Below are 20,438 nucleotides of genomic sequence, written 5' to 3'. Positions count from 1 at the left end.
GTTTTAGAATTTGGGTGTGGAGAACAGGAGAGCGTAGCTGAGGAAAAGAAGGTCATGGTAGTACATAACCACATTCAGTAATAGATTATGGCAGACTGTGTGTGATGCTGGAATCTGTCAGATCTCCCTGCCCGGCCTCACTCTCTGTGTGTCCTGCTTGGAATTTCTGTTTGATTCTTCGCTGGGGAGAAGAGTCATTAATACACCGCGATATCTTCCATGTCCTTTGGTGCTGAGGGAATCCTTTACCGCATCCCTCCTCCGAAGTTATGTAAATCAAAATGTGCATCAAAAGCCATTTGCCACATTAAGCATAGCCTACAAATATATGTGTACATGCAAGCAACCTTGACAAGCCTAAGACTCCCTCTTGTATTTCAAATTCCCTCACCTCATTTAAAAATCAACCATGCTTAAAAAATGAAGACATAATCAAGCAGCTTGCTTTGAAAATCCATGGATTCGACTTGTTTACTTATGAATAAGAGAAATGTGCTATTTGCGTCCATCAGAAATTCTCTATTTGATATTTTCCATCCTGAGATATACAGGAGAAAAGAATCATACATTATTTAAGACTATAATATTTGAAACCATGTTGCCATACTGTATATTCTTAATGTCAATCCTCTGATTGTGTCAAGTAAGTACTTAAAGAACAAGATGCTATTTAATGCCATCATGTGAGATCTGTGTTTAAAAATGAATAAAAACATGACACAGACCTTCAGTTAAAGTCTTACTACTGTTGCTCATGCTCCAGCTGACGTGCACCGCTACAGAAACGTAACTACACATAAGTGGCCCCGGAGAGCACGTTTTCTCCTACTTGTTTGCAAAGCTGGTTGAGACTGTTGATAATGAAAAAAACATGGAGCAACTTCACAAGAGACGAGAGTAATATTTTTGCTTTCCAGTAATGCTAGACAAGTTCATGTTTTATAATGTAACACAGCAAACCTTTTTCTGTCATCCTCACAACAGATGCAAGAAACAGTTTGGAAGTCACAAGTAAGTCTTGGCTATGACGTGCGAGTCAAGTCAAGACCACGAGGACAAATGACTTGAAAACCGCTTAATTGGACACACAATGCGTGTCATCCAAATTAATTAATTAATCAGAACGAAACACGGAATCATTTCCTGATCTGAAGCCCCACTCGGCAGGAAGACATCATTTTCCTGTGCCTTTCAAAACCACAACAAATAACTGATAACATATAAATCTGTTTTCTGATGTGTCAAAGCCGTGGTTAGGTTTAGGCACAACAACGACTTGGCTAGGTTTGCGGAAAGATCTTAGTCATGCTTTTTTTGAAAATACTGACTGTGAAACGAACAGTGGTCTCAAATGTTAACAGTTGCAGCTTTGATTCAACTGAAGCTTTTAACTGCACATGGGTTATTTTGGAAGGTAATGAAAGACAATGTGGCGTTTAGTTTGGCAGATGCGTGTGCTGGACAATGTGTAGTGTGTCTTGATTCTACAGAGCAATGAGTTATGACAGCCTATGTGTCTGTTCTATGTAGAATTAAGTTATTACAAGGGTATTCAAAAGGCATTTCCGTAAAAGGATATGTGCCTGAGGCAATTTTAATGATCAAATGGATTCCTGTGGTGGAGCAGATTGAAGTGGAGGTGGTTTGACCGCAAGGATTAATATATACAAAAAGGGGCTAAACAGGAGAATAGATTGCAGTCACAGATGGTAATTTCATGGCTTGATTGATGGCTGGCATATTGTATTGCTCATACTGAGGTGATTAATCCATCTTTACATAGTTCAAAACCTCTGTGGCTCTGACTTGTTTGCCTTACCAGCAACGCTGTCGAACGCAGTTGTATGTCACATTTCTTTTGATTCCATTATTCTTTTCTTAATTCCTCTTTAAATACCCTCGTCTTTCCTGATGTGTGTCAATGTGTGCGGGCACATCTGTGAGCAAGCGACTGAGTGAGGGAGATGGCTGAGTGAGTGTTATTAACCTTGCATTGTTTACTCAGCCTCACATATATGCATGAGTTGGCAGTCCTTAATTCCACATAGATAAAAAACGTTTAAAATTTTCAGACAGAAAATGAAACCTGTCAAGAATGTACACAATTGAAATTTGTTAAATTAATGAGATGAAAAGAATATGAAAGGGTGGCAGCAGGTAGACCAGATGACGGGGTCAATGGGAGACACTATAAAACTCATTATGATTGATGATGACGGATCGCAACATTTGTGCATGCAGTGGGAGAATTAATTGGAAAATTAGTAACCATGGTGAAAAATATTTTTGGAGCCAACAAAATGCACACATCCATTTTAGAAGAACTTTAATATGTTCAGTGGAAAAACATTTTCACACAACAGCAAACTTGTTGTTGTTGTTTTAATATATATAATGCAAGAGTTTTCCCCCTCATTTTTCTATAAAAATGATAATGCTATCACACATGTATATAAATGGAAAAGCAGCCCAGTCAAACAGGAAAGCGTGCACTATACACTCATAATTACATCCACTCATATCCTGGGAGAATGGAGTGTTCAACAGATGACTTCCATGGCTGTCGATTTCATTTTCTCACAGGATGCCATGCAGTAATCTGCAGGTCAGAACACATTTTCATATATAACTCAGTTCAAGATATTGTAATAGCTATGCATGATATTGCAAATTCCTCCCTAAGATTTCAAAAAATAAATGGACACCCAGGCAGTCATTAAGCTTAATCGGTTTCCCCTGGACATTCTGTCACACTGCCGGGCGACGTTTGTCGACACTTCTGGCACTACTGGTAACGGGATAAAAAAAATATGAAGAAATGGGTTTTTGAATCACACCCTTTAAATTTCTCTAAATAATAACAATGATGATATTTCATATTGTACAGATTTAAAACATCTTAAAATTAATAGTTAAAGCACTAAACTGATAGAAGTACTAAATATTATATCAGAATAAGATTCCTTAAATACAGGGATCCAACTGTGAACATTTTAACTTATTATAAAAAATGTCTTATAGACAAGGGACCTGAAGACAAGAGTCTAAGAATAGACTCGAGTGAATTAATGTCTCTCTTCGGCCATGCAGCCACAGGGTCATTAACATAGACATGGCTTAATTTCTAGATAATTTGCTATTCCCAAATTGCAACAAATGGTTTAGTGTCTTGGTGGGACTTTGATGCCCAGAGCATGTCCTCCCCTTGTCTGGCAGAATGTCATGATCAGAGCCATGGACAGCAACAGGAGGCTATGCAAATGTAAATTCAAAGAGGGCTTTAAAACCCAAAAAATAACACATGAATGAGCTAACAAATTAGCCATTCTTCATAACAATTACATGAGTGAGCCCACACTAAATCTACATCTACACATATACAAATATAAAAACAGCTATATATCAAGTTGTGATCAAACATATTACAGAAAATCTTTCAATTTGCAATTTTGTGAGACCTCACATATAAACACTTCTGCTTATGCTACTCTTATTTAGTTGTTGAAGCCCATGTGTAACATGGTTTGACAAAAATACGGGCATCATATGCTACGCTACAATGAAAGTCTAAACTCTAAGCCTGAGATTTGACTCAAAAACCAGAAGGACCAGCCGCTCACTGTGTGCACAGTTATTCACTGAAGATGGAAAATGTATTTATTTTCTTTCTTGCCAAGAATTAGATAAGAAGATCGATACCACCCTCATCTCTGTATGCTAAATATGAATCTGCAGCCAGCAGCCTTTCCCCCGTTTCCAGTCTTTGTGCTAAGCTAAGCGGCTGCTGGCTGTAGATTCATATATATTGTACAGACATGAGAGTGGTATCGATCTTCTCATCTAACTTTCGGCAAGAAAGTCAATCTTTCCAAAAATGTCAAACTATTTCCTTAAGGCTAAAGAATCAACATATTTATGGGTCCCCTCAAGCCCTGAGCACATAGAAATGTCAGTGTGACTTTCATATCATTAGCAATGGCACCTGCTTTCTGCATCTGGAAAACAACTAATTGGGGCTAAAGACAGGTAGTGACCCCCACGTAAAGCCAACCAATCAGTGCAGTAGCTTTTCTAATGAGCACAAAAAAATTAATTTCCAAGTAGAAGCCAATGCACTGTAATGTGAAATGATCATTGCACATTTAAATCAGTTTCACACATATCACACAATACTGCAGTGATCAACTATCTTTATGTGTTACAGTAGGTAATATATTAGCTACATTGATGTTATTCGAAACTTTCTCTTCTCCCCTCTGAAGTGATGATACTGCTTTGAAGGCATTTTTCTGTAAAAATGCAGTAGTGTCAAAGTGGGCATGATGTGATGCTGCAAGACTTGACCACATGCATATGGAGAAATCTGCCACTCCCGCACTTTTCTCCTTGTTACTTACCCCTGACCTGCTCTTAAAAAAATATAGTCAGCAGCATTGCACCGCCTCTAATGATGTGTAATCACAGTGGTTTCCTGCATAATGCCTTCAATGTTGGGAGACACCATCAAGCCCCACTGATATCCAGGGACATTTTAAGCAGATGGTGATACTTCACTTAACAGTGAAAGCGAGAGAAGACATAGTTTCACACCTCAATAAATACACCATTGAATACATTCAGAATTTCAATAGAAGGTCATGAATTAGCGTAATTTCTTGATGATTTTATGCTACACTGTATGTTGAAAATCATGAATGGCTTTGATTGATGTTTCTCCTTATGTGCTGTGTGTATTCCATCATTTTCCTGAGAGCACTGAGAGAAAACCATCAAAGTTATTCATGTCAATCTTAAAGTTCTTTTGAAAAAATAAAATGGCGAGCAAGGCTGTTTGAAACTCATATCCATGTTTGCTTATGCTGATTTTATTCCGCCATGTACCCCATTTTATTTCAGAGCAACTCAAAGCAAAGTGCTGCCACAGATGAATTCAAATAGAGATGCAATTAAATGCAAAAAGACTTAGAGAGAATATGACTGTGGGAATGTTTATGCATTACAGACGTCCCTGTGTCATTGCAAAGACTTTTGATTACACTCTAGAAGTGACTGTATATCAAATGTGATCTTGAACTTACAAAAGGATCTGCCTAAAACAGGGTGAAAAGGCCAATTAAAAAAAGCTTTCAATGTAATATAATTTCTGTATGACAGATCACCATATACCATGAACACAGGATTGGTATTATTTGCGCAGTGGCTCGAGGGTCAGTCTGTTGGTTTACCACTTTAGTCCAACTATTGAAAGGCTTGACATGAAATATAGTACATAACTTTCCACAAAGTTTTTAGTTATCCAGTGAAGTATCTCAACATCTACTAAATGGATTGGCTCATAAACATCTATTGGACTGATTAGCATGACATTTGTTTCAGATATTCATGGTCCCCACAGGACGAAATGCAAATCATGTTGGTGGTCCGCTGACTTTTTACAATCAGGTCAAAATTCCAATTGTCCAATACTTTGGTTTATAACCAAATCCAGTACATGATGAACTGATGACATCCCATCAGCCTCAGCTGTACTTTGGGTTTAGTGACAATTAGCCAAAATTAACAGCCATAACTAAGATGGTGAATACGTTATATCTTCTAAACATCAGTATTTTAGCATCGTCATTGTGATCATGCTAGCATGCTGTTGTTAGCATTTAGCTCAAAGCATCACTGTGCATAATTGCGGCCTCACAAAGCGCCTAGTAGACCATTAGTCTTAATGGAAGAGCAAATATAAAAGCTTTGGCCAACGAGTTGACTATTATGTGACCAAAATAACAACATATTCATATGAAAATATAATGTATTATTATTTAAAAAGGAGTCCTTAATGCATTTCCTTCACTATGTCTACAAACTAAATCTAATTATGTGGTTGGGTGCAGGAAAGAACCGTGTAAAGAGCGGATGCTGTTTCGGGTTAGCAGTGCATTAACGTGAATCAAGCAGCCAGCTGTTTAAGGCCCCAAGTGCAATCCCAAGAAGCAACCTGGGTCCCCAACAAGTGCTAGTTGCAATGAGGTGCATCATAGTGACTTTTAATTTCCCTCTTCACATATCATTTTCGCAGCAGGCCAGGGAAGGGAGGAAATAGATCCCTAGATTATTTCCATCTATAACTTCTTATCTGGTGGTATGGGTTCTTTCTGTCCCTCTCCCTCCTCCCCCCTCGCAGGCCCTGCCTTTCACTCTCTGGGTGTGCCACCAATCTAGAAATTGAAATTGAGGTGAGGAAATTAGAAATGAGGATATTCTCAATTCAATGTATCCTTCCAATGAGACCATTTTGATGTACAGCCTTCAAGGGCCACAATATGGAACTCCCACACACTTGATACCCTTCACCTTACGACCTTGTCACCTGTACCCGACTGCCTCTCTTTAAACCCCTACCAGCCGCTACCCATCTGCTCTCCCACCCATTTAAAGAGCTCTACATCTTAAAAACAGGCAATTTCCAAGCCAAAGTGTGCCACCTGCTTTTGGCAGCTGGAAGCCCTGGTAAATGTAGATAAATTAACAGAGCCACCAGAGGGATTTTATGAATCTGCTGCTGCTTGGCAGATTTATTTGCTCGCCGACACAGAGAGCTGCACTGGTAAGCACAGATTACGGTCTACAGCACAACTGCCCCTGTCCATTCTCCTGTCCTACCCTCTGTGTGTCCACCCGTACAAGCACTGAGAGGTTGTTGACCTGTAATTCATCAGTATTTTAAATTGTAAACTGCAGCTTCGTGTTTGTCTGTGCCTTCCCCCCACCTCACCATTACTGGTGCTGAAACAGATCATGTAGTACCCTTGGGAAGCTGTGGAAATGTTTGTTTAGTGCCTGATCTAATCTTACATCATTATGCAGAAGGGTATTTGAATGAGTCTTATAGAATTGTAATTAGATTGTTATCAAATGCACTGCTGTTCGGTACTATAGTATATAGTATATATAAATGTGTGTAGCTATACAGTATATTGTCTCAGTCACACTCATTTTCGCAGCTCCATTCTGTATTTGATTTGTGTTTGCTTTAATATTAATACAACTATCCAATAAAGATATTCTGTTGTCTCACTATAATATATTACAAATATTAACCATATGTTTTTCAGCTCCCTTTGTGGTTATAATTAAAATATGTGAATATATGTTATTTGAGTATTGATTTGTATTAAAAATAAACTGTTGACCAACAAAAAGGGGATTACTATAAATGATGATCCCAGGTTAGACATAACGTGCAACCCTGTCTTTTTAGAAATATATGTATATATACTACACATTTATTTTCCAGTTACATTTTGATGGGAACTTAATTGCTAGGTAGAATAGTTAGATTATGTTCAGTTGGAAGGTTTTTTATTCAAGGAAAGGTAGTGCTATGTTTTTGTACAATATGGACGATGTTACAAATGAGTAGCACAGGATCTAGGAGACAAGGTTGCAACCTTCATCCTTGTTACACCTGCTTTACAGGTGCTAAATGGAACATGATATAATACGGCTGGAAGCTTAAAACTGATATTACATGTCCCATTCTGACACAATGAGAATTAGGCCGTCTCCCTTTTGTAGATATTTTTTAAAATCAGGTCAGATTTGAGACACAATACACATCAGTCAATGAGCTGTCTGACTTTAAAGGGAGTTGAATAGCCGATCATTTGATGGCTTCACTCATTTTTTTACTAAACCAAGGCTGTTACACAAACATCATGTCCCTGTGAGCAGTGTTCCATCAGTATTGCAGGTATTCTTGTGCTCACTTGCTCTGGTGGTTGTCATTTAACTGGAAATGATACATTAAAGCAGCTCTCACAACCCCTACACATGTATTACCTCTGTTTTATTATAATCTGACCTATAGAGTAAAACTATTTTGAAAAATACACATTTGACAAAAAGCAAGAACGAGTTGCACACAAGTATAGTTTATCTTTCTGTAGTCTCACTACAGAAGCAATGTAGTCTCTCCATACTGTGTGTGCATTAAAAAAGTAGGGCTGCCCTCTATTAGTTAAATTGCTTATGGTCTTTTCATACTGAATGACTTATTTTCAAGAAACCTATGAGCACATCTCTGGTAAAGACAACAATGTAAGTGGTGCTTTTGCATGATTCTTTGTGGAGAAACTCAGTATTACAGATGTGCCGATTAAATCAACTAATCGATTAGTCGACTAAGAATTTACAGCCCAATAAAAAAAGTGTTAGGCTTTGATAAGAAAAACTTCAGACATGTTCATATGTTTGCCTTTAAATTATGATGCCAATCATATTTGTGTCTGATGCTTTGGAATCAAAAAATAAACAGAAGATGTGTTGAAGTTGAGCTAATAGAGTCGACAAGGCTGTTGGGAAAGACAAGAGAGAAAAGACCAAATGGAGGGAAAAAAAGAGTCTGCAGCACTGTTAAAATAAACACTCAGATGTATGACATGTTGCATTTACAATGTAGGAAGATCATGTCTGGGTACAGAGGGGGTAAAACCATCAAATGTAATATTTACAATAAAGCTGCATCCACACATGCATAATTGTCCGTAATCTTTAACAAGGTTACGCTATAGTTCTTTAAAAATATGTATAAATGAGATTTTCTTGCATCTTCAAGCAATTTTCCAAAATCGTGTAGTTTAGATCAATGACATGTTTGTGGCCCATGAGCTGTAGACATGAATAATGTGAAGATTTTATGCTTCTATACATCTAGGATTATCTGGTAACTGTTAAGATAACAACACTAAATGTTAAATGTAGGTCCCCGTTAAACAATTGTGTTTGCATTTTGGGTTATGCTTTGACAATCTAAACTTTTGTTAAAGCCAAACTACAATGTTTTATTAAGGTTATCTGGCTTCTTTGCATGATGAATTGATTTGAATCTTCATCATTTGACTTAATGCGTCACAACACAACTTCATTCTGTGCACCACAGTTATACCCATACACATAAAGCACTGATGTCCTCAGTTTAACTCTGGAGTGTGAATTATTAGGTTGGCTACAGATAAACCGACATCCTTCCTCCTTTCTCCTAAATCCATAGAAGAAAAGCAAGTTCAGCCCATTCCCATATTGACCGAGTGCACCCATGGGTGCATTTAATACCCTTATTAATTAATTGTATGTGGGGAGCAGTTAAACTAATATTGAAGCAGACACTGGCTGAAGGCATGCCAGACACTGTTTGTGCAGCACCACTTTAACCACCACTATTGTTCCCAAGTTCATGCAGAAAGAGTGAACAGGTTTGTTATGGTACCTTCAGGCTGTATTTGGGTCAATGACGTATAGCAATTTTCAACAAACTTAATTTAATTTAATTTAATTTAAATATATATTGCAATTGTTCAAACATTAAGAATGTGGTGTACACATAAATTCATATTAAACATTTTAATGAAGTGATTTTATAGTTGCTATAGGTAAATTGGCCATGATGTCAAAAAATGCCATGTGGTGCGACCGTGATTTATCTTAAAATTAATTTGTTTCCTTAACATGCTTCAAACATTTTCAAAAAGTTAAAGCACAAGTATTTGGATTCATTTTGAGTTTAAAAAAAAAAGCTTTCAAACCTGGTGACTGTTGCCATTACTTTAGCAAACTGGTATATGATCAAACTTCCGGTCTTTGAATGGATTTCAACATGAAAGTCTCAAAGTGGTCATTTCTTTATATTTTGAAACTTAAAATAACAGAAAAATACAAAATATCTATAATATATAGTGGGTACATTTGACTGGTATTGACTTCAGATTTGAAAGCTCTCTCATATGTGCAACTGAATAAAAAGGTAATTATGGTATTGCATCTTAGTCATTAATAATTTACCTCAGATTCCTTATCAAAATTAATTGAGAGATACACAAGTCATTTCACAGTGCTGCTAAAACAAATGTGTCTATTCAGATTGTTTGAGAGCTCTTCGAAGCCTTTTCTGTAGTCGAGAAGAAATTAGAATCTTTCAACTTTTTTTTGGCTCTATGGCAACCAATTTATTTTTATGAAAAGTGCTTTCAATATATGCCATTATACACAAGGGATGTTTAAGTTTAGCTGAACTCGGGGCATCGATGTGTAATATTAAGCAAAGTTAGCTCTGTCTGAGAAGGTAACAAATAGCACATGGTATTTTCTGAACACGACGGCTATTAGTGAAGCTATTAACTCTGTGGCAGACAGAGAGGGTGACAGCCAACAGCCTGAGCATGAGTCTTTTTTGCCATGCAATAACATTTTATGTAATGGCAATTACTAATTATTCAGCATACATTTAGAAAACAGCATTGGCATAGCATCACCTGTGCATACAGTATGTTGAGAAGGCTTGCTTGTGTTCGTCTCTGCAGTAACATGGCAATACATTGCAAGAGATTGTCATGTTTAAAAGTCCCCCTGTGTTTTATTTGCATTATGTTTGTGTTGTTGTTGCTTCTGTGCAGAAGCTCTTCTTGTTTTCTCTTTGCTTAGTTGTTATTCTACTTGTCTCAAAGTACAATACATTTAAAGAGGTTTCCTATAACAACTAAATCATTGTGAGGATCATTTATGACAACTCTGGGTTGCAATTAACTACTTTTAACGGCCTTCTGCTACACACATTTTAACAGACCCAAACAGTAACTTAGCAGACTACTGACAGAATTTGTGCCCTGCTCTATGCCTCTCTGCTCCTCAGAATCGATGAAGTGCACAGACTGTCATAAATTGTTACAGAAGATTGGATATTCGCGCTGGAGAAGTCTTCTGAACTCCAAGACACTCTGTCAATGTCTTCTGCCGGTGAGCTAGTTCATCAGAATTCAACTCGACAAGATTTAAATGGACAGCCATCTATAAATGACACCATAACTTTCCCAAGACTCACTGAAACGAAACCAGCGAAGTCATGTGATGTGAATGGGATTTCTACCTGGGATAGTCTGAGTGCGAAACCTAAAGACTGAATGTATGGATTGATCCCAGCTAACTTCAACCCTAGACATCTGGCTGACAGCCAAAAAGGTGGGCATAAACACAGACCTCCATCAACCCTGACACTACACCTGGAAAGCAGGTGAACCGTCGATAAATCTCAATGACACAGAAGTGGAGACGACTACTCATAAATTTGGACATGGGGAGTATGAGGAAGAGTGCCAGCCGACAGAGCAAAGGGGGGGGAGGCAGGACGTCTAAAGAGACGGACTGTGACATAAAAAAAGAAAATTAAGTAATGAGTAAAAGTGATGTTGATAGGTTTACAAAGTAGTAAGGTGGTCATTAGAGTGGGTGCCCAACAAAAAACACAAGAGATAAAAACATTACCTTATATGGTAATAATGCAAATAATATGCCAACCGCAGTCTATATGACCGTCAGAGGAATAAATGCTCAGAAATCTGGTGGTTGTTTTTAGTACCTTCCAGGCTTCACAAAACAACAAAAACACATTTTTAGGAAAAGTCATGGGCTGAAAGCCTTGTAGCTTTTATTTAAATAATCATTTGCACTATAAAAGCCCAAACACTCTGTCTGACTCTATTGGCGGTCGTGATATGCATCAGAGACGCAGGACACGTACCCATCAACATCACTAGAGTAAACGCCTCAAAATTAATCTAATGATTCTACATGTGGGTGCCAATGATGTTTGCAGAGGGCAATCAGAAGTGCTCGAGCAGGATTCCATAGAACCGTTTAATTGTTCAGACAAACTGGAAGTCCATGTTTCTTTTCTTCATTAGTGGATCACTTCCAGCGGTCAAAAGAGGGATCAACAGAGACGCTTAGGAACGCAACACAAGGCTCAGCAAAACCTGCGGTCTGAAAGTGATCAACTGCAATGAAAACTTTAATCTCTTCTGCGGACACAGGCATCTTTTCAGGGCCGATGATCTACAGTTAAAAGTACTTAAAGTACATTTCTGGTTCAGTCTGTGACACCCATCAGACATGCCTAAGGTGATGCACCCTGACACAAAGACAAAGCATCACAGTCTCGATGTCAGCATGCTGACAACCAGCTCATGGATCCGTCTCCTAATTCTGCCTTTCTTCACTCGCCCGTCTCCCCTTCCTCAGCCCTTTTGGGATTCGCTGATAAAATGGAAGCGTCGGTAAACGCTGGCATTAAATTCCCTCCCCGGTCACTGCCACCCAAACCAAGCACAGTCTGTAACACCAACATGGCTACACAGCAAGCAAATCTGCCTGGCATCCGCGCAGACAGGAGAGAAGATGTTCAGGACAGACAGGGTCCTTGACCACCTTCTACTACACTCAATATGCCTCTTTCTTCTTAGGCACGGACCTACTGCCTCATACAGTGGATACACCTGTAATTGTTGTGGGAGATGCTGCTATCAGGATTATAAAACACTAAAACATTTTGCCTCCCAGATGCCATTATCTGTGACATAAGAGAAAAGTGATAGCCACCTGATTTGGATTCATGTTTATATAAAAAGGAGTAGAAGGAACACGATACACTCACATAATTCTGCAAATATTTCAAATTGAATACCGAACATTCGTCACCCGCACTCTTTCTTCAGCCCGGTCACCAAAAAACACTTTATAATGACAGAGTATTTTAAACACACTTCACTTTGCTTTATTAAACATCAACTCTTTGACGAGCAAATCGTTTTTAATTAAGGATTTAATTATCGAGCACAATCTTGATTTGATGTTTTTAACTAAAACTTGCCTCGACCGAGATAACAGTGCAGCAGTTCTTATTCAGTCAACCCCTTCCAACTTGGTTTTCTGAGCGAAGCTTGAGTGCATCAGCATGGAGGTGAAGTTGCCATTTTGCTCAATAATTCTACAGAGTGCAAGAGGATGTCTTATCAAAAATGTGCTTCTTTTGAACGTCTCACGTCGAGCTGTCTTCTTAAACATCTGCGAGCTACCTCAATACAATGCAGACTTTTTGGATGATTTTGCTGCTGTCCATCATCTGCACTTGACTTGACTTTGCAGTTATTGTTGGTGATTTTAACATTCATGTTGACAACCCACAGGACTGCAGCACTAAAGAACCGTGTTGTATTCTGGATAACTATGGACTGACTGAGTCCTCACACATCAGGGGGCACACGCTGGACTTCATCTCCAAGGGTCTTAACATTTCTGCGGTTGTGGTGACTGATGTTGCTCTTCCTAATCATTCCTCGATGATTATCTCTGTGCACACCAACGTTCAATCAGAGGTTGGAAGAAAACAGTGAATCACTGAAAACTCCAGTGAATTAGTTATTCAGGCTCTCTCTTCCACACCCGACCTTTGTTGAGGCTCAGATAATGATCCTGTAGATAATTACAGTTTTAAATGAAGTTTAAGTTATGAATGTTATTGATGTCATGGCCCCCACTACAGAAAAGGTAAAAAGGTATCTCTCTCTCTCTCTCTCTCTCCTGTAAGAAAGAAAAACTCCATGGAGAAATGCCACACATAAATCATTAAAAGAGATTGGCAATAAAAACAATCTGCAGGTGCATTATAATCATCTACAAAGATACTTTGCATTCATAATTTTGAACTGAGAAAGGCAAGGCAGTCTTCTCTCATGTCATTGCCAAAAACAATAATAATACACATGCCTTATACGCTTCCGTTGCAGGCTGACAAAACCCCCGTGTATCAGTGGCCCCTGAACTTTTATCCACTAAAGTTATGGAACAAATTTGTCCAAAATTCAGAAAAGTAGGCATGTTGTTCAGTTTATAAAATCAGGCATAGGGTCTGTATTGACCTTTCTTCTCTACTTTAAATCAAGTCAATTAGCATGACATCATTGTAACCCATCAGTGATAAAACCTTGGAAGAAATTGTGCAACATCTGAAATCCTCCTCCTGCTGCCTTGATATTCTCCCAATAGACTTTTTTCAAAAATGTTTTTAACTGCATGACATCAGATCTTCTGCAAATAGTCAACACGTATCTCAGGCTATTTCCCACAGGCCCTAAAAGCTGCAGTTATTAAGCCACTCTTAAAAAAAGAATAATCCGGACAACTCCCTAATGAAATCCAATGTTGAGGTAAAATCATTGCAAAGGCTCTTTCTCAACATCTTAACAAGCTGTTGGACATAAACAATTGTTTTGATGTTTTCCAGCCAGTATTTCACATCACAGCACCGACACTGATCTTGTAAAGTAATCTTGAATGACTTCAATTTAAAACACAGACAGTGGCAAAGTTTAAGTCTTCAGATCTCAGTGTTGTATTTGACATTGTCGACCACGACATATTATTAGACAGAAAAACTGCGTTTGACTTTCTGTTTGACTTTTTATTTATATGTCTGGAATTGGAGTCGTCACAATATATTAAACTTAATCAGCGGCTGACAGTACAACACAAAGTTAAAATAAAATACAGAAATGTCAAACACATCCTGGTGCTTTACAGTAGGGGCATGGCTTCCTTGGCAACACATGTACAAATGTAGTATTCCTAGCTATTGATCAGGACACAGGAGGTAGAAGGCCAATGTGCCACAACGACAAGTTTGTACAAACGCAGACAGAGTTCTCCAAATTTAATATCTGTAGATACCTATAGATCCTGCTCTGTCCAATCTTCCAGAGCAGAAAGGAAAAACACTGCCCAAATATAGAGTGGGTGTGCTCGATGTTTACTATGTGCTGGTGTTGTGTAAAGATTAATGGCAAAAAACTATCAGAAATTCAGTTTGTGATGCAACAAAATGTGGCAAACACTAAAGAAATACTACTGAATACTCGAAGCCACTGAAGATAGCCGACAGCGTTATCTTTAAGGAATGCTCCTAAAGCCTTAATTCAAAGATAACATTGGATGGTTCAAACTCTACGCACGCACGCACGCACGCACACACACCTTTGCTTTTTGCCTCCCCTGCCAGCTTACTGAACTTATACATCTTTTCAAATGTCACATCTCATGGGGCTTCCCATAGAACTGCAAGCTCCACAAGATATACAGTACACAGGCCATAGACTGGCATTATCATAATATTAACTAGTTCAGTCTAGTATTGGATCATTTGCAGGGAAGATATTTGGTTTCTGTTCAGGAGGAGTACGTGACCACGAGTAATGAGGACAAGAACCAATAACAGCAGTAGATATTGCTTTTCTTGAACTAGCTGTAGTTAGCAATATATACATTCCAGCCTCAGGCTATGTCCACACAAGACCACCGTTTTACTCACACATTGCTGTTGCTTTTACAAAAATGCTCCCCAGAGTGGATCGTTCTGAAAATGCTGCTGTTGTCACTCTTAGATGCACCCACTTTTCCAAATAGCCACTGTATAGACATACGCCGCCACTCCCGGCACTCTTAATCTTTTCGCCCTTTCAGACAAATCAACTGTGCATGTAATTAAGGTAATAGTGAAGTAACTATGGGGTGCAAAATCTTAAAACCCACATAAAATATAAGCATGTTCAGTTCAGACTTTGTAATGATATGTCTAGCATTAAAAGTCCAAGAATCAAAGTGAGCACTGCTGTGAGCTTTAATTCCAAGATGACACAATGATGTAATCAACATGACATAATGGTCCCATAGCAAACTATAGTGAGAAATTAAAGTCACCTTATGGTAGCAAAATATAGTGTGATGGACTCACAGGTACGTTTTCAATTTAGCTTGTTTGTCAGTGTCTGCCATCTGTCTGGGTTTAAGCCAAATTAAACCTGCTTCCTGGTCAGCCTTCTTCTCATTCTCAGAAATGTGTGATCAATATGCATATAGACATACGTAGTCACTCATTAAAACCATTCAAACAATCTAATACCCTCGGGCTAAACGAGGAAATAAGTACTTACAATAAGTACCAATAAGATCTCATTCTCTCAGGTCTTCCACATACTATGTTCCTCCTTATCATCAGCTGATCAACTTGTATCATAACTCTTCTCTGCTCTCAGGTGCTGCTGTGAAAGACACTCTTCCCGTTTGTTGAAGAGTAAAAGTTGTTTTATATACTGACCAAATGTGTAAGAGTAGTGACACTTGTCACTGTTAGGGACAGGCAGGATGTCAATCTAAATGTGGTGTTAGGTCAAAGCTGATGAGGGTGTGTATTCTGATTTTTCACAGATATGAATGGGTTTCATCCATCTATTGTTACACCAAATATGTAGGAATGTGTCATTCTACAAAGTATCACACTAAATTACAACTACAGTACATGCAGGTACTTTTAATTAACAAACAGATGTCTATTTAACAAAGTTAGTAAAAAAATGTGTCCTTGAAATATCTTCAATGAAAAATGTTTTTCAAAAATCTGTCATGTTATTTTACTTTTAACAACTACACAACCACATTCAGAATATTTAACAACAACATGACCGACATTGAACAAAAATGTCTACAGAAGTTAAATAACATTCCACTTTAACAGCAGAAGACTTAAAAACAATAAAAAAAAATCCACCGCGACTACAGCCACAAACACACATATTTACAGCAATGAAGCGACTGCACAGTTTTGCAGAATGTGTCGTGCCCACCCACGCACACAGTGCTACGTTGTTGACGTTCGCCTCTAGAGAGTTAAACCAGCACAGAGAGTTTGTTGTACTCGCCTGTCGGCATTTCACCCTGTGTGGGTCTTGTGCACTGTGACGTCCTCCACAATATGTTCCAGGTTAAACTTATTTGCTCGTCCATTCTCAAAGTGTAATAAACCCAGTCCACTCAGTCTGTCCAACTGCGCTCCTCAAAGTTTTCAAACATGTTGTGCTGAATGAGGAAACATATGAAAACAGTAGAAAAGGTCTCACACACCTCACTGAAGGTTGAAGTTCCTCAGTGAACACCGAAATCACCGTCATCATCATTTTAGCAATAGGCATATAGCATTTAGTATGTTGTTAGCATCTAGCACGCACCTGCTAGGTGTGTTTGATTTGCATCACTGAGCATGCTGGACGGGTGGTGCATTAAATCAGTAATGCTAATTTTTAATAGTAATATTTTTTTTTTTACCGTTTAACAGATGCGACTTTAATGTGAAGTACAATAGAGATATAAAATACTTAGTGGAAGTAAAAGTAAGGAGCCCCTAAAGTCCAGAAAGGTTTTTTTTTTTTTTTATCTTACAAGATAAACACATCACTTTTCAGGAATTTAGAGGCTCTGTAAATGTGGGATTTAAAAAAATACTAGAATAGAAAACCCGATGTTAGGTTATGGAAGCCGAGAATGGCCATGCTTGCAAAGCATTTTTTTAAGTTGTTATTTTAAGGATCATGAGTTCATTTTTTAACCTAGACATAACTTTATTCTGGGTTAACATATGGATTATCCTTACATGTTTGACACTGTAGCCTCCAGTTTTTAACCCCCAGAAATAGTTTAACCCTGCTTAGCCTGAAACTGAGTTATCTAGGCCCCTGTGGTGCTAAGTGATTAGGCTAATGTTACTGTTCACACGCAGCAACTTGTTTTTCTTCCCCTACGCACTAAGATTGTTACTTGGACTACTTATCTGGTTAATTAATGTAATTATATTGCATGCACAGCTTTCGTAGTACGGAGACAAAATGCGATTTGTTATTTCCACCGCTGAAATCTATGTTGTTGTCTATGTTGTTGTTCTATCTATGTGCGGGACTGAAAATATTACACACTGAGGGGCGATTTCACAGTCAAGGCTTAAACCTAATCCCAGACTAATGTGCCTGTTTCAACTGTTTTAACTCTAAGCGACCTGAACAGACTCATCTTAAAATAGTCCTAGATTTAGCTTGTTCTGGATTAAACTAAACTGGTTGCAAGGGGGAGGATTAGAGCTACTCTAGGACTAAATTGAATCTTAAATGAATCCTTCAAGGAGGCAGATTTAACCTCTGTTTAAATCCAACTGTTTGTTTGTGAGGCAGCATGGACTTTTATGGGCAGCATTTAATCCATTAAATTACTATGATGAAATAACTTTTCCAGACCACTTTAGAATGTATAAAGAAAATGCATTGCAAATAATATATTTGCTTGAGCCTAGCCTTTCCTCATTGTCTCAAAAAGGAAGGCCTTTACACACTTCGCACCAAGTTTTGCTCATTTCAGGTTTTTGGCAACTGGAACTTTTCATCGGGAAACTGGTGATTTGTGTGGCGTCAGTGAAGCAACTGTTTGTAGAATAGTTCACAAAGTCTGCAAGGCCATTTGTGAATTGAGGAGTATTTTCCCTGATGTTCCCTGATGCTGCTGACCAAGCCAACTATAAAGTGCAATTCTATGAATATGGGCACTTCCCATGAGTGATTGGCTGCATAGATGGATGTCATGTTCCCATGTCCATCAAGTCCTGATGCTGAGGAGTACAGGAACTGTAAGAACTGGTTTTCCATCAATGTCTAGGGTGTATGCAATCCGAATTTAGAGTGTCATTTCATTTTTTGCTCATGAAATTCTCTGGCTACCTTTTCACGCATGGTCATCTTTGTTGTTCTCTGCTGAAAGGTGGTGGCATCATCTTCTCTCAGGGATGTTACAATACAGGTGGATGGCACACACTCATTGTGCCCTGGCTCTTCAAGCCTGTTTAGATTCCTTTCCTCTGGGAATAGAACACCATTAGAAACACAAATATAACCATATGGTCCACAGTCATACTCGTATAACACCTTATACCTATGTAAATGTATGTACAGTAGTATTGTGTTCAGTGGTGTGTGCTTCACAGATCAGCAACATGAAAGCTGTGGAAAAAAGATAAACTGACAGGGGACTATAATTACCTGGCAACGTAACTAATTAACTTTCTGTGGTGTATTTACCATTTGTGCTGAGGTCTTCATCTGACCTTTCTACATGGTCACCGTCTGGTATACCACCCAGAGGTTGCTGGCGGTTTATAATTCCAGACAGCAAGTCACTGAATTCATCGGTTTTGTTATGTTCTGGTCCTCCACCAGTCTTAAATCACTCTCTTCTGGCCTCTGCGTTCAAGCTTTTTAAAGCCAGTTTAAGGTTCTTCCACAGTCTATAAAAGGAAGATAGAATTCTACATGTGATTTTGGAAAATATAAATTTGAGAAATATGAAATAATTATAGTATGGTTTTTACTTTCTATAATTGGATGGTTGGACAACTCTGCTTCAGTAGCTTTTTTCATATTCACTAAAGTTTTTGGAACGTATTCTTTTTGCATCTGCCAGACTTCTGTCTCTAGATTCACATCAGAATTGGTGTTTTTGATCCATTCTGGGTTTTCATGATCACCATTACATCAACAGCATGTGCTCATACTTAACCTAATGAGGCTTAACCCAGGTGTTCTCATTTAGTCTTGCTTACCTTACTCCAAAACTCTATAGTCTGCGACTAACTAAGCCAAATTTAAGCCACTTTTATGCAAGCTACTTAAATGTTTTAGATTAGCTAGTCCACATTAAGGCCTATTCCTGTCTTAATCTAAACTCTGTCTGTGAAACCGTCCCTGAATGTATGATCAGAGCTATGTTTGCTTTGGTATGGTAAGTATAGTGTACTTTTTTTTTTAATGCTTTTTTAAAGCACAACAAGCTTTTTTTTTTTTCATTATTAGTACCCCATTAGCTTCATCAAACCAGAGGCTATTCCTGCTGGCTCCAATTATATTAACAGAAAACAGTCCAACAGACCATAACATCAGGAGACAAAAGACATGACTGACTGCTCTATTTCTTCAACCGTAGATCAAAGATGTGTCTGGTGCTCTTGGAAAACTGGGAATAGGAGTAACAACAATGATGGAAATATTTTGAAACAAAAAACTTTCATTCACCCTGGTAGCTCACCTGGTAGAGCGGGGGTCCCATTTACTAATGCTGAGTCCTCAGCTGCAACCTTGGTTCAAATCTAACCTGTTCCCCTTTGCTGCATGTTGTCCCCTCTCTCCCCCCAGTGTCTCTTTTCAGCTGTAGTATGAAAAATGCAAAAAAAGCCCAAAATAATATTATTATTATTTACAAAAAGATGCCTTTATTGTAATAGCAAAATCATTAAAAAAGCCACATGTTTTGACCACTGTAGGTCTTTGTCAGGGATAATAACAAAAAATTATACCTCACCATAACACCAATTCAAACCCAACATACAAACCAATAGTAATTGTTCACTTTACAGGTGAGGAACATTGCCTCATATGTCACTAATGGACTAGTCTCGCATACCCAGAAATATCTCCACAGCGCAACAAAAAAAAAGGTCTTGCTCCACATATTGTCATTCTGCCATACGGGGAAAAAAAGGTCTGGATTGTTTATATTTCTATAAACCAATTGTCTTCGGTGGTGCCCGTGTAAAATAGATAGCGGAAGGGAAGGTGAAATATGTAGCCAATGGCAGGCTTTTACCCCAAGTCTGCATGCGGTGAGTCAGACTAAAGAACATCTATAAATAAACCCAATATAACAACTTATTACAGCAGTTAAACTGCTACTACAACTATTTCTGTAAAATTATA

General features: G+C 38.3%; 1 long non-coding RNA gene across 1 annotated transcript; it reads right to left on the bottom strand.

Moving 5' to 3' along the window:
* Nucleotides 1-2,403: 2,403 nt before the first annotated feature.
* LOC115006429 (uncharacterized) lies at nt 2,404-18,948 on the bottom strand. The gene is made up of 3 exons (XR_003832056.1): nt 18,768-18,948; nt 18,411-18,547; nt 2,404-2,599 (listed from the first exon to the last, which is right to left on the bottom strand). It is a non-coding gene; the product is annotated as an uncharacterized LOC115006429 (long non-coding RNA).
* Nucleotides 18,949-20,438: the final 1,490 nt, after the last annotated feature.

This window comes from Cottoperca gobio, chromosome 3 (assembly GCF_900634415.1).
Source record: "Cottoperca gobio chromosome 3, fCotGob3.1, whole genome shotgun sequence".
NCBI classification, from domain to species: domain Eukaryota; kingdom Metazoa; phylum Chordata; class Actinopteri; order Perciformes; family Bovichtidae; genus Cottoperca; species Cottoperca gobio.
This window is presented reverse-complemented; position numbering and strand designations above follow the sequence as displayed.